At 42.2% G+C, this 11885-nt stretch overlaps 1 protein-coding gene across 1 annotated transcript in view; it reads left to right on the top strand.

The window, feature by feature from the left end:
• Positions 1–508: 508 nt before the first annotated feature.
• The window catches only part of LOC134535077 (cytochrome P450 4C1-like), a 56050-nt gene continuing 44673 nt past the window's right edge, over positions 509–11885 (top strand). Inside the window, exon 1 of the mRNA XM_063373932.1 lies at positions 509–576. The gene's annotated coding sequence lies outside the window, so the exon portion shown is untranslated. The remainder of the gene's footprint in view (positions 577–11885) is intronic.

The following is an 11885-nucleotide window of genomic DNA, read 5'->3' as shown; positions in this document are numbered from 1 at the left end:
TATTACTTCAGTCGCCGACCGATGCTACTTTTTTTTTAATAATCAAAGAACAAATATGTGAGATTATATCGCTAATAAAATTCACAAAATACAAGAATTAATTACCGATTGTTGTTGTAATAAACAATGGAAACCACATTAACTTTCAACTTCACTTTATAAGCGGTTGACAAAAACAGTTCGCATGTGGGTTGTGTGCCGCCGCTGTCTCTCTTCCACTCGGACGCATCGGCCGATATGGAGTGGAAGAGAGAGATAGATGGCGTCACAAGCCCGATCGTGCCTCTATCTATCGCTTGTTCCGCGCTCTACCTCCGCTTGCACGCTCGGCTCAGGGTAGAACGTGACAATGAGTGCGTGCAGCCGGCGTTCGTCGATTCATAAGACTGTTATCACGTCAACACTTGAGAGGGAGGGGCCCCCTGGGTGGGGGTGAAGGGGGGAGGGGGAGGGGGCAGGAGGAGGGACCTCGAGCGCGAAGCGGCCGGGTTTATCCTGACCTGCGGCGCGGCGCGGGGCGCAGTCGCTCCGTGTGCGGGGACCGCGGCGTGTGGGAGCGCCGAGACAAGACACCCCGTGAGTACCAGTCTCCCTCCGCGCGTCTGAAGGCAGAGGTGCCCACCCCACCCCTCCTAAACACTATGACTCACCCCCCCCCCCCCCCCAAACGGAATTTTTTTTTGCCATTTTCTCAATTATTTACTCAATTATTTTATAATATTATACTTTTTTAGTATTATATTTTTATCACATTTTGCATTAATTAAACCTGGTTTTCTAATAATAATTTTGGTCGTGTATCAGGTAATATTTCCATCCTGAACCGACAGATGCCAAACTGCTTTTGTTGAGGAAAGTGCGGGGGGTTGCCAATTTGATTTACAAGATCCCTTTCAGTTATCAAAGGACCAGAAACGTATTTTCACATTAGAAGCTATAATTATGTAAATAATATTTACATTTTTCTCGTCTTTTAACTACCCCCCCCCCCCCGGAAATTTTAATGACGCAGTCTGCGTCGTTACCCCTCCGTTGTGGGCACCCCTGCTGAAGGGACCGCGAGGTTATGCGTCGCGAGTGAAGCTGTGTCGTGTCGCCTCGTGACCTCCGGGGAGGAATGTGCTCTGCCTGCTTCACGTTGTCGCGGCCCGACGCGGAGTCGACGTGGTGAGCGACGACACAGCTCCGGTGCTCGCCCGGACAGCTGGGACCTTCTACCGGACCGCGGGTTCACTGGGGTAGGCCCTAGCAGTGCTGGTAGAGTCTCAGGGCTCAGGACACAGCCAACTGTCTGGTCAGCTGAGCGAGGTTATTACAAGGGCTGAGGCGGCGACTAAAACCCTCCCGATCAAACAACAGGGAGCGATCCCTAACAGTTATGTTTAAATTATATACCTCTGGAATGTATATAAAACGAACGGGAAGTTTCTCCCACCCTCCCCTGATAGAGCGCATATGTGGGAGGGGAACGTGAGAATGCCCGCCGTAGGTCGGAATAATCTGTACCCAACTCCAAGGGTCATGTGTGTAGTAGCCGTGGTGAGCGACGACACAGCTGCGGCTACTAGCCTGGACAGCTGGCAGAGGTTGGATAGGCCTCCACCGGACCACGGGTTCACTGGGTGCTTTGAGTGTTCCCAGGGGTAGGCGCCAGCAGTGCTGACAACGAAACGTTACACACGAATACATTTCGTTACTCGCATTTTTCGTATGTTTTACGCATGCGCGCTCTTATTCGATGAATTTTAAAACGTACGTTACAAAGAACGATGTTTGTTTTATTAAGTAAAGTATGCTTTGGAAATTCGTCGTCCAAGTTTTTTACTGTTTATTAAAAGTATTGTGTGTGTAGACAAAGTTGGAGATTGGAACAGAAACAACGTAAGAAAGTATTTTTTACAAATTAGAAATATGTATGTTTTTTGTTTTTTACTATCGCGTATATTCACGTTTTTTTGTTCTTATCTTAAAAGAGATAATATAATAAAGCCGCTCTAATGAGATTTAATTGTTTCTTGGTTAACAAAAGCTGTTTATTATCAAATATTGTTAATTGTTTATATTCGATTTATTATTATTTACGCGACGTCATACTGTACGCGTACGCAATACGACTCGATTCGTTGCTGTAACATAAAATAGCATGTTATGCGGTATCAGAAGTAACGAGTAACGTAACGATACGATAGTAACGAGTACTAATTGTTATAGTAACGAATACATACGGGTACGCTTTTTTTCGTTACTTTTACACCTCTAGTGGTGTCTATGCCGGGACGGGTAGCCTCGGCCTCTGGACATAGCTGGATCTCCAACACCTCTCCTGTTTCGCGTATACGGCGTGTTCCGTATCCACGCCCGTGGGGGCCCCAGGTCGGCAGGGCTTATGCCTGAGAGAGCCGGGTTGAAAAAGAAAAAAGAAAACAGGGGTAAAACCCTGAGGTACTTTTATGCTCACTTTGTCACACATTGAACTACCGCTGCACCTCTTTCGCTCCGACATCAACACCTTTAGGGAATCTTCGAAGGGATCATTGTCTATGTAGATTTACTTTCTTTCTTTGAACAAAGTAACGTTAACAATGTACTTTCATAAAATCTTCATAATTTTATTTTTTGCAAGTGTCAAAGTTTGTTGCATAACGATTTATCAAGGACAAAATTTATTTTTATGGCGAAATAACACCAAAATGTGAGTCTATACACAGTACGTCACCAATATTTAATTTAATTAATAAAATAAACTTTATTCATAAAGCTAAAATTTTTCATAGTTCAATGCCGAAGTCAGGTTTTTGTGAACGAGTTGGTCATGTTTAACCATTTTATCAAATGCGTGTGTAAGTTTTCTTTATTATTGCATATTAATAGAAAATTGATTGCCACACTAAAATCCCGGCGGACAGTGGACCGTAAGAACTCAAAGTTACACACATAAATTTAAGTAATAATTTATTTTGAGAAAAGAAATCTAAACATTTTATACTTGGGTTTTTATTTAATTGTTTCAATACTTTGTTTTTAAATCTGTTATTTGAAGAATTCGTTAAATCAAGTCATAAATACATACAAATTAATGTTATTAAATACACAAAACACTCATGTCAAGTATTTGTGAAAGTAATGCTTTCAAAAACACGTGCATTAAATTTAGAGTACTTGGAAAACAATTCCTGTCGATTTTGTGTGTGTGTGAGAGAGAAAAAGAGAGGGGCATAGGCATAGGCATGTCGGGCTATAATGAGGAGATTATGCGTTATTGTAGCCAACTAAAGATTAAAATAATCCTTCCAAAATAATATACATATCAGTAACATTATGTAGCTAGGCTGGTTCAGTTGTGTTATTCTGTCTTAGCTATTTTTTTTTCTACAAGAATTTCTGACAAGAATATGAATGTCTTTAATCTCTTTAATTGAAAAAAAAAACTTGATCGAAAACAGATTATTATGGAGAAAAGAAAGAAAACAAGCTAAATCGCCCGAGTATTTCCCTTCTATTTTAAACGTTAAGGGTGTAAAATTTCATAAAGAAATACCCAAATTATTCTTCAGGTGGTAGTAAAGACGGATAGGAGCGGTTTTGCGCAACTTCCTCTTGTTTCGAAGGACAAGTCTGCAAATCTTCGTCAATTCCGAGCAAACCTGTTTAGTGCATAAAAAAGAACTCTCACAGGCTCTTAAAGATACGTAGATTGCGCAAAAACCGGTCTAGCAGCTAACATGTACCACATACTTGCAGAATAGGAAAAACCGAATGCAAATTGGGTTTAACCCACTTTGTGACGTCATTAAAACGAAGGTCAGCGAAATGTGTTAACTTCAGTTTTCCTAATGCATTTCAATGTCATAGATGAAGCTGGGAATATTGTTTCGTTTCTCCCAGGTGAACTTGAGCAGTACTTTACGTAGAAATCATGCATTTTTAAGACAAGTATACCAGCGGTTTTTAATTTGCCTTTTTTTTTTCGAAAAAAAAATAAAGCTTTCGTTATGTGTTTTCATGAGGCTTAGGATTTTATAAATTTTTTCGTATTGTCTTTGAATATTTTGTGAATATGCGGTGAAGTGCGAGTCATGTGATCTATGGTGTTATACACATGTATTGACTCGTAGAGACCTGCAAAATTCGCGGATTCATTGACCTCTAGGATAGACTCCACAGTCCTTTAAATACTCGCGGAAATGACACCTGTTCATTGGCTACTGACGCGTGAGACGTCTCAACTAGGCTGTCCGTAATTCGGCACTTTCTTGGTTTAGTGTTTCCCATTTGGCTCACAGTTCCCCGGATAAAATGTGGGCCAATCGCAGAAGGTATAGTTGTTTTGATGCTAGCCTATCGCGAAATGAATACGTGAATTTTGCATGTCTCTATAGGCCCGTTCTACAATGGAACGGAAATGGAGACGGATCACGTAAACGGAGAGAGCCTACAACGGCACGCTGAAGGAGACGGATCCGTACGGATCAGCTCGGCAGTGCTGAAGTCTTCCGTTTACGTTGCTCCGTGCGACCAATAGAAGCCGAGTACTTGGCTCCGGTGGTAGCCATGTTTGTTTATGTTCTAAATACGTTAAGAATAGTTTCAAGTGCAAGAATATCTGTTGTTCTACTATTAATTTGTCGTTTATGTTTATAACTTGTGTAAATTCTGCCCGTGCTATGATTTCGAAAAAAAAAACATATTTTATTAAAATAATGTTTCGTAACCTAGAAATGCAATATCAATGGTTGAAATTTCATATTAAATATGATATTCCTAATTCCGTCTCAATATTTTTTCCCAGATTAATATTTCACAGAATTTAAATATGTTCAAACAGTTAAATTGCATAAGTACGTGAGGTTTTGAATTAAATTAAAAAAAACACTTTCTTCAGTAAATGAAATTCAAAACTGTATCATTTTATACAGTTCCTTTTTAAACATATCAATTAACTAATTTACAGTAAACTGTACTGTGTTGAATATTTTAATTTTAAATATATACATTTAATGTTTTAAACATAGTTAGAAATTGATTGTTTAATATTGTGAGAATTAAAATAAGATGAAAATGTAGAAAATGTAGCAGATTGGCATATTCCTGAAACATCTCTTCAACTTAACTAACAAATTCGTAAACAAATACATATTACGCATTTACCGAGCAGCCAAAAGACATTAATTTTTTTTTTTTTAAAATAACAGAGAACATTTGCGTTGAAGTCACTTAATCGAAGCCAACAACAGACTGCAAAAGTGTGCAGAGAATTAGGTACTTTTTTTCTTTTTTGCCATTCAATCAAATGCGTGTTCTCACGCTTGTATTGTCATTAAAGATGCAAACGAATTCAAGTCGGTCGACTTAGCAACGGCTACAGCAGCGGCGGTGGTGTGACTTGCGCACTAGAACGCTACACAAGCCTTCACCGAGCGCAGTGGCGGACAAGGGCGTAGGAACTGGGGGGGACAGGGGGGACGTGTCCCCCTGAACTTTTTGGGTGTAGTGGACTGTCCCCCCCAACTTTCTAGACCGTGATAATTTTATTTTATAATATTATTCTGCCTAACTTTATTTGTAATATCTTCACTCATCAAATTTTATCTTAAGGAAACAATAATAATTTTAACATCGACGTATCAAATGGTTAGATACAAAAACTGCTTAAAAAGCGCTATTTTGCACTTTTAAAATCAAAATTTTCCTGTGGAGGACCCCCGGACCCCCCGTCTTAGTAAGAGGGGAATGGGTTTACATGACATCAAAATCATTATTTGTCCCCCCCAACATTATGAACACAGCTACGCCAATGGTGGCGGATCTACCAGCAGGCTGAGCAGGCTTGAGCCTAGGGCGGCAGATTTTTGGGGCCGCAAATATGGGGAACGATTTTTTTTTCTCGTTACCTCATAGAAATTAAAAAAAGATTTATGCATGACGGTTTTCTGTCTTCTGATGTTTTACAGGTAGACGTCTGCAACCAATTTCGCCGATTGACTTTCCCCTCTCCCTTGTCATTCCGTGAATCCGTGTAGCAAACATCCATATTCTAGAGTAAAACCGCTAGTTCGTCCCCCCCCCCCAAAAAAAAAAACAGTAATCGGCCTCTGCGCCCTCTGCCCACATGATTGAGCTTTGATTAGCTCAAGAATATACCCAAAAATTATTTTACGTGCAATTTCAAAGAAATTGTTGGATTATGAAAATAATCTAGGACATGAAAATTGTAGAAGCAAGGGCGGCAAAAACTTTACAGCCTATACGTTGAAGATTTTTAAATCCGCCACTGACCGAGCCACGGTGCCCTACAGGCCACAGACAGCACATACCGCAGACAGCACACAGCGCAGACAGCACACAGCGCAGACAGCACACAGCGCAGACACAGTGCAGACACAGCGCCACTGTGCAGAGAAACCTCGTCCCTCTGCAGACCGGACCTAGCGCGCCACTTCCTTGGATTCATTGGGCATTTACTCCGTCTTCCCAATGCATGCCATCAAGGTGGCTTTGCGACTGAATATTATGAATTAGTCGGGTACTTAACTGGGCCCGCCTCGTCAGGGGCGTATCTGTGTTTCGGCGAGGCGGGATGATAAGCGCGACGCTCGCTGGTGCTTCTAGCGCGGTGTCTCCTCTGGACTGGCGCGCAGTCTTCTCGTCGTGCATATGAGCGGTGACCGTAACATTACATGGCAGAGAAATGAAGATAAAGGTTGTAATGCAAGTTCCTCAAGTGCTTTCAAGAATCTGTACCGGCTGTGCTTTACGCCTAAAGATTACTATGAAAACATGCGTTTTAGCGATTTCAGCTCTTCTAAAAGTACAGTTTAAAAGATTAATCTGAAATAAAAAAAAGTACTTTTCGGCCCTCAGCGAACCCTTTTCCGTAAGCAGACCCCACTCGGATGGCTTGTGTGGTTTTGAATTCGCGTTGATTTTCCTTGACTCTTAGACTCTAAGTATAATAGTGGAATGGTTTGTGATTGTCTTGTAGGAATCTTGACGGGTCTTGTGCGGACAATATGATGACTTAGGACTTAAAAGAGATAGTTATGTTTTATATTTTTCCTTAAGAGTTAAGGGAGGCGCCAATCAGAGCACGGTGGAATGTGTTTTGTGGGCGCGAAATAATGTTTCGTTGAGAAAGCAGGCAGTCTAAGCTTGAGACAGACTATAGATGCGGCTGTTGCAATGCTCTCTTCAGTCCAACACTGACCTGAAATGCCTCGACGGTGTGAAGGTACACTGGAGAAGGTGAAAGTGTTCAGCGATAACGGTAACATTATACAGCGGAGGAGTGGAGTTGAAGATGTAATGCAAGTCCCTCGAGTGTGCTTTCAAGAACGTCTACCGAGTGCCTCATGCCTGCACGGGTTTCAGTCACTTCTCACACTTCCGAAAACGAAATACGTGTCCTCGAATGATTTTCGTGAACATACATCACGAGCAGTTACGAGATCTGGAGCCCTGCACAGCACCCTTGTGTCCAGAACCACAGTGGGTTCCGAACCACTGGACGCAGACTCTGTGCCGGGTTGCGATCTAAACCAAGAATCTGCTTCGCGAACGAAACGCCTTAGCAACCACTGTCTGCCTAGGACTCGACTAAGCTGTTTTCAAACCGTCAGCTACCCAAAATACAACATTGGCTTTACCGGGGAATAAGTACTTACATAGCGTTGCGATAAAATAAATCGTCGTGTGGGAAATCGCTGGGTACGTAAAGGATAGCCCTTTTAAAGATGGTATCACTACACAGTTTTGTTTATCCCTAATATTTACATCAATAACAAATAATCTTCTAAAATGCCTAATGATTAACTACACTTAAATAAATGTCTATTCCCCAGTCACTCGGTTCTTGCACACCACACACCTCGCTGGGCCGCACCTCTGGCGCAACTCTCGCCGCAGCACCCCTCGTGGACCTCCGTCGCGGTACTCCGTCGCCGCACTCCGCCGCCGCCGACGCAATTGCCTTTGCCGAGGATCCACTCACTGCTTCGCTCGGAACTTCGCTCGGAACTCCGCCGCGCCCACGACACTTTCGCCCGGAACTGAACTCTCCTCTCTGGAACCTTCGTCCAGGGACTTCACCGCTCTATCACCCGGAAACTCCGCCGCGGGAAAACTCCCGATTCTACTCACTCACTCACTCACTCCCTGCCCTGAAACCTTCGTCCAATGAATTCACACCTCTGCCGCACCCGCGGCACTATCGCCCCGAGAACTCCGCCGCAGGAGAACTCCCTACTCCACTGATCTCACTCCCCGCCCTGAAACCTTCGTCCAAGGACTTCGCCGCTCTGCCGCACCCGCGGCACTATCGCCCCGGAAACTCCGCCGCGGGAAAACTCCCAGCTCCCAGCTGAACTCTCTTTGAGGTCGGCGTCCTCGGCTTATATATAGGCCCAGGTGCCCTTCTAGAATTCACGAGCGCGGCTGGGGCCAGTCGCGTCATTCCACGCCGACCCGATGGCAGAAATCTCGCGTAACTTCGCAGCTGTCAGGTTTTGGATGTCAAGCTAACAGCGCCGCGCGGGGAGCGGAGGGCTGGAGGGAGAGGAAGTGGCGACCCAGGTGCGCGCGGCACGTCTCATGTTGCGGCGGCCACCTGATGTCAGCCAGCTAGCTCTGCACCTGCGCGCCGCAGCCCTGCTTACGTTCATAACAATAGTTTAACTTTACACAGCGAATACACTTAAATAATAATTTGCGGGTTTTTCACTAAACTATTAGGAGTTTTCTGTATTTTCCTGGCGCGCACTACAATATGTTGACCGTGCAGTGTTCAGCAAACGATATGTAGATACAGGCACCAGAGTCATTAAGATGACTGATGTTTTTAGAACAGTTGAAGTGTAACCGGGCCGTGCTGGTATCCCTAGGGTGGCAGCGATTTTTTTTTTTTTTTTTTTTTTTGGCCAGGGAAACCTACGATCGACTTTTCTTTTGGCGGAACCCCAACTCCTTCAAAGAAAGGTTATTTGACAGTCATTGTGCCTCCTTTATGTGGCATTCGTCCTGTCTCTCGGGACCACAGGGTTCCGCGGAACATCTTTTCGGAAACCGCTGCCTACTAGTCGGCTCTGCCGGTTTCCGTTACAAGCAACGCGTTTCCGTTCCAAGTACAGAGCCCGGCTCGAAAGACTTTCTGTCTGCACTAATATGTGTCGTTTGTTACAAACATCAGGATGTGATTTGTTATTCACCCACATTGTTCGTCAAACGAATTGTTTCTCATCTCTCGAAAAGTGACACAGTTTCGTATGGGCCTAACTGTAGCAAGATATGAGAACCCGACATCGTTCTCTGAAGACCTTTGCACCCGTGTTCTTGTTTCAAAACTTCTCGAGTAGATAAGTGTGGAAACTAGGTCTCTTTGATAAACACCCAGGAACTCGGTCGATTCATGCTAAATCTGTCACGAATTGGCCTGTTCAAACCCCAACTTTTTTTTAAAGTAATTACTGTAAAACTTAGCTTGAGAAAACACGAAAAAAATGTTCATTATGATAATTATTTGATTTATCTACAACTGAATTAAACGTACCTACTTTAGTATTTAGTTTCATATGTTTCATATTTTTAATATTCAATATTGTTGAAACAGATATCAGACAGGCACTGTTTGTTTCGTCGTAAAAGCGACAGGGCTCTAACACGTAGCACGTACAGCCATCAACGTTATAGCGTAGGTGGCACCATGTATCGTATCATATCTGCAAGTATTTCAATAGATACACATTTGCATTTTTCACTTTCAGACTTAGAATCGATAAATCTGAGATGGTATTTTTTACAAAATAGTATTTTCGTATGAAATTAAAAAAAAAAATTCTGAAAGATTCTCGAATTATTTTTCGCTCATTTTGATATCATCTGACGTGAAATGTTAAATGAGTTAAGAACTAAGAGATACGTTTGTAGATCTGTATAATTTCATTCAGAGTTAGTAAAAATATAAACCTTAGCTATTAAATTCATATAAACTATCCCCTATCTCTTTCCAAAATAACGCAATTATTTTATTTCCGCACTTTTTTTTTCAAATAGTACCTCAATTACACAAGGAGGAATTATGCCCCGCAATATTGGAATCCTCCAGTTGTTTTGCTATAGTTCTAATTTTTGGAATGTCAAGAAATAAATCATATAGCTATCAGTATACTTTATACCTCCCAGACCTTCTATACCTTGTTTTAACCAAAACGCCGCAATTTTAGTTCTTGAGCTATTTGTTGTATAGTATGATAAGTTTATGAAGTACGATTTTTGTGCAGTACTGTGGTTTCATAAGTGTAAGAGATGGCTAAAGCCTTAACTTTGCCATCAAGTCGTTAAAATAATAATAATAATAATAATAATAATAATAATAATAAGAAGGTAGCCAGTAACGAACGTAGATAAACAATAATCATAGTTTTATGTTTTGTCGTGTTTCTCAGTGGTCGTTTATCGGAGGAAACGTCCCATGCGCTCGTTCGGAAAGCGGTTTTAAAACCGCGCGAGAAAACCCCTGGCCGGGAGAAGCTAATTAGGTTCGCACCTGCCACTATATCCCCCCTCCTCCCCCCCTCCACCACCCCCTCCCCCAAGCACAATCACCACATCCTCCTACGACGCAGCGAGGCGTGGTGCCTCCGTGTGCACTGACTCGTCATCCAGGAGTTGACTTTTGGTTCGCTTGGTTCACGGGCCTGCGCAACGGTTAATGAGAACTTTCACTCGCTCTTCGGGGCAGGTCTCTTGCAGTCACGAACACCCCTCCCCCCCCCCCCCCCCCCCACCCTCCCCGTGTGTTGAACTTCGTAACCAGCAGTGGTTATACTGGACCGATAATAACCTCTTTAAGACTTAATTCTAGAGCGCAGTCTTTTTCTTGGCTACCGGGTTAAGGCCAAGTCCTCGTGTGTGAAAATGGGCGCAACGTTTAGGATTGACTTTTTGCAGCCATCGGCTAGGACGAGTGTTGGTTCAAGATCACAATTAAAGAGAAACTCAGACTCTTTTAGATTTCCCAAGTGCCCCAAAAATAAATTAATATAATAAAATAAATAGCAATAAATAATAAAATTAATCAAATGTAAAGGAACGTCGACCTTATGTGCATAAGACAAAGCGATATTGGCGCTCTCTAGGAACAAACACCAAAAACAAATATGACAGAAACCAAGATGGCCGACGACAACAATATAGTGGCTGTGTGGTCAGAATATTAAAAAAAACGTTTTGACATCAGATCCAAGATGGCAGCCGTAACGAAAATTGCAACATTCGGAGATTGGAACGCTCGATGACAAGATGGCAGAATCCAAGATGGCGACTGAGGTTTAGTATTTTATCTTAATACGTTTCTTATTAGCTTCACTTGTAACTAGCTATATAATAAAATTTTTAACCTACTTCTAACTATTGTATCGATTTGTAACTTTGCAATAACCACTAACTACTTTCGCGATATGGACCGGTGGGTACTGCCCTCCCCTTTATTTCAAGAGGTCAACCCCCAAAATTTCGTAAATTTAAAAAATCGACTCTCATTTTATTTGGAATGTTTCCGATCCATAAGGCTGGGGATTCGAATCCCCCCCCCCCCCCCGGGCCCCTTTTTTTCGGAAGTCAGGAAAATTTAAATAAGTTGATTTTGACTTGCTTCTGAGGTCGAAGGGCACCTGGAGGGCATATAATTTTTAAATTTTAATAATTTGTTCAACAGCCATAGAATTGAGATGAATATTGTTATATTATTAGTTTTTAAAATTTTATAATAAGAATTAAGTTATAAACAAAACAATTGACATCTACCACTAATGACTGTTTGTTAGGACAGTCGTTACGAAAAACTAATTATATCATTAATATTTTAAAAATAAAGTGTCCACTCTTACCATTCG

This window comes from Bacillus rossius, chromosome 8 (genome assembly GCF_032445375.1).
Source record: "Bacillus rossius redtenbacheri isolate Brsri chromosome 8, Brsri_v3, whole genome shotgun sequence".
NCBI lineage: Eukaryota > Metazoa > Arthropoda > Insecta > Phasmatodea > Bacillidae > Bacillus > Bacillus rossius.
Note: the sequence above shows the minus strand (reverse complement) of the source record. Positions and strands in the feature narration are given on the sequence as shown.